The following is a 4,139-nucleotide window of genomic DNA, read 5'->3' on the forward strand; positions in this document are numbered from 1 at the left end:
GCCAACAACTTACAATAACAAACATCATTGACCTTATAGACAAAAATTAGGTCGGTATCACAAACCCTAAACCCTAAGCATCGTAGGTTTACAATTACAAGAAGTCCAATCCTCACCGTCCAAACACATTACATAGAATGAAACAATCTCAAACAAATCACAAGTCATTCTGCATCATCCATTCTGTTGGCATATGTGCAGAGTATGTTGACATGATGATATTGTTTGTTGTCATTGATGTCAATATGATGAAGAGTGAACCGGTATATTGAAGTAAGCACTTGCAAGAGAACCGGTATATATAAAAAAGTGAAGTGGTATGGCTGTCCAAGTGAACCAGCATGTTGAAATACGAACCGGTATATGTGAAAAGGTGAAGCGGTATGTTTGGCTAAGTGAACCTGTATGTTGGAATGTGAACCAGTATATGGAATTTTTTGTATCAAGGTTTCATATGGTATGACTACTGGTTGGTAGTCTTAGCTTCAAGGTTTCTAGTTGAAGTGTTATATGCCTATGTGATTCAACCGATGACATTGTGTGATGTGTTAGCATTGTAATGAAGAACAAATTGTGTTGCCACGTCAGCCTTGTGCGCGTGAAGGATCTTGCATGAAGGAGATTGATCCTATCTACCTCGGGAATGTGTGAAGTCTCTGTAAATGGTGGAGAACGTGTGATGGGTTATCAGCCTCCAAGAAGCGATGAAGAATGAACCATGGAGAACGTCTTGAGATTTGTTCAAGACTATTATAATCAATGCAATATAATCAACGGTTAGGGTTGAACCGACTGAATTTCCTAACCTAAATGTTTAGGGTTTAGGGTTTATGCTATCGACCTATCTATTTCCTATAGGGTCGATGTTATTTTTCATGTTGAGGTCGTTGGCAAATGTTGTGTGTGTATCTAAGTGCAAAGATACGTGATTCTTGCTAGACCAGATAAGAGAATAGATACCTGCAGAGTGTGAGTGCAAAAGGAAGGAACTAAAGTGGATCTGCATTGGCATTGAGTGTTGTTACTAGATCATTTTAATACCTGTTGACCTCTAACCACTTCAACAGTTGGAAAATCCCTTAACAGGGTAGCTTTAACCAGCTTGTTGTAAATCCTTTAACAGGGTGACTCAAAATCATTGAGTTCTAAAAATCCTCTAACAAGGTAACCTTTAACAGGGTTTAACTCTTAATTGGGTATTTTAGCCATCCCTTAACCGGGTGATCCCTAGCAGTATCGGTTCCTAACAAAACCTATTGTAAAGTCTTTAACCGGACTAGGCTCCTAACAGAGCGGACTTCAAAAGGGTTCAAAGAACAGCTTGTGGTTATTCATCCCCATCGTGGTTTTTCCCAGTTGGGTTTCCACATGAAAAATATGTGTGTTATGTGCAATGCTTGTCATGTGATGCTTTGTTTTGTTAAGCGGTAAAGCATGTTGAACCAGTAAGTCTTTACATTTCAGTTGAAGATTACTATCTTATGCATATGGGTAAAGTGGAAATAAGATGTTAGATTGTGTGGAAAGTTGTTACCAGTTTATGTCTTTCACTATTCTTACCCGGTAGTAATCTGGTTTAGACCGATGCTATTGCTTTCCAGTCAAAGTGCAAGGTTCTCAGTCAAACCGGTTCAAGGAAAAGTGTTTTTATCAGTACTGATTCACCCCCCCTCTCAGTACTGATTTGGTACTAACTGTTCATCATTGATTCATCACATTCTTCACCGCATATAGAAATCAATAACCTATCACACTTTCTTCTCATACCACTAAGAAGAATGTTCATTCCTGAGGTAGACAATTAATGCAGTCGATCTTCATATAAAGATCCTCAAGGAAATCCTTTCACATGCACAAAACTGACGTGGCATCTCAATCTCATCCTTATTTCTTATCTAACTCATCACAGAATATCATCAGTTGCATCGCACAAGCTAGACTGCCAAACTAGAAACCCTAGAGCTGAGACTACCAACCGGTAGTCACACTTAGTGAAACCCTAACACCAGTTCACTACATCTCTTCATACCGGCTCTCCAACTTGATCATCAATAACAACTTCTTCCAATCTTTATATCGGTTGACCTATACTTATTGACATCAATGACAACATATATTATTATCATATTATCATACCAATTCATCATATGCCAACAAGGTTTACGCTAGGAATTCTCCTGTCATGCCTCCCAAAGTGACGAAACGTCGAGAGCCATACCCTACCGACACGATCTCTCAAGTGCCTCGAGTCTAAAAATTGTCAAAGTTTGATAGACCATTTCTCCCAATCCAGGATGCATATGATCAATATGTTTGAACCTATAAGGTCATGTGAGACTCCTATACAATGACCTATCTTGGTTTCGGATGACTCGGAGCCATTTTCAAATGGTAGCATTTTTTCACCTGCTGCAAAAATTGTCAGTGGCATGCAATGCAAAGTTGCAAGATAGGCTAGATTTGATCTCGTTCATCGTGGGAACAAACCAACAAAAAAAGTGTGTTTGGGTGGGCAATTTTATGCTAGGCATGCTCCTATTGTTCCTCCCAAATTTTTGGAACGTCGAGAGCCATACCCTACTGGCATGATCTCTCAAGTGCCCCAAGTCCAAAAAGTTGTCAAACTATGATAGACTATTTCTCCCAATCCATGGCATATATTATCAATCTATTTGAACCTATAGGGTCACATGAGGCTCCTCTACCATGACCTATCTCAGTTTCTGACGACTTGGAGCTATTTTCAAATGGTAGCATTTTTTCACTTGCTGCAAAAACCGTCAGTGGCATACAATGCCAAGTTGCAAGATAGGATAGATTTCATCTTGTTCATCATGGAAAAAAAAACATCATGAGCACGTAGGGGTGGCAGGTTTATGCTAGGCATGCTCCTGTCATACCTCCCAAAGCGCTCGAACATTGAGAGCAATACCCTACTGGTGCAATCTCTCAAGTGCCTCAGGTTTAAAAAATTATCAAACTTTGACGAACTGTTTCTCCTAATCCATGATACATATTATTTATTTTTTTAAACCTATAGGGTCATGTGAGGCTCCTCTACAATGACCTATCTCAGTTTGTGTGATGATTCAGAGCCATTTTCAAATGGTAGCATTTTTGCACCTGTTGCAAAAATCGTTAGTGGCATGCAATGCAAAATTGCAAGATAGGCTAGATTTGATCTCGTTCATCATGGACACAAACCAACATCATGAGCACTTACGGGTAGGCATGTTTACACTATTCATGCTCCTTTCATGCCTCCCAACATGCCGGAACATCGAGAGCCATACCCTACGAGAGCGATCTCTCAAGTGCCCTGAATCCAAAAAATTGTCAAAATTTGACACACTATTTCTCCCAATCTAGGATCCATATGATCAATCCATTTGAACCTATAGGGTCACGTGAGGCTCCTCTACAATGACCTATCTCGGTTTCTGATGACTCGGGGCCATTTTCAAATGGTAAATTTTTTTCACCTGCTACAAAAACCGTCAGTGACATGCAATGCAAAGTTGCAAGATAGGCTAGATTTGATCTCATTCATTGTGGGAACAAACCAACATCATGAGCACATATAGGTGGGTAGGTTTATGCTAGGCATGCTCCTGTCGTGCTTCCCAAAGTGTCGAAACGTCGAGAGCCATACCCTACCGACACAATCTCTCAAGTGCCCTGAGTCCAAAAAATTGTCAAACTTTAATGGACTATTTCTCCCAATCCAAGATACATATGATAAATATGTTTGAACCCACAGGATCATATGAGGCTCCTCTACAATGACCTATCTCAATTTTGAACAACTCGGAGCCATTTTCAAATGGTAGCATTTTTTCACCTGCTACAAAAATTGTCAATGGCATGCAATGCAAAGTTGCAAGATAGACTAGATTTGATCTTGTTCATCGTGGGCACAAACCAACATAAAAAGCCCATTTAGGTGGGAAATTTTACACTAGGCATGCTCCTGTCATGCCTCCCAAAGCACCAGAATGTTGAGAGCCATACCCTACCAACGCGATCTCTCAAGTGCTCTGAGTCCAAAAAATTGGCAAACTTTGACAGACTATTTCTCCCAATCCGGGATGCATATGATCAATATTTTTGAGCCTTTAGGGTCATGTGAGGCTCCTCTA

The sequence above is a fragment of the Cryptomeria japonica genome, chromosome 9 (assembly GCF_030272615.1).
Source record: "Cryptomeria japonica chromosome 9, Sugi_1.0, whole genome shotgun sequence".
In the NCBI taxonomy this organism is placed as follows: Eukaryota; Viridiplantae; Streptophyta; class Pinopsida; order Cupressales; family Cupressaceae; genus Cryptomeria; species Cryptomeria japonica.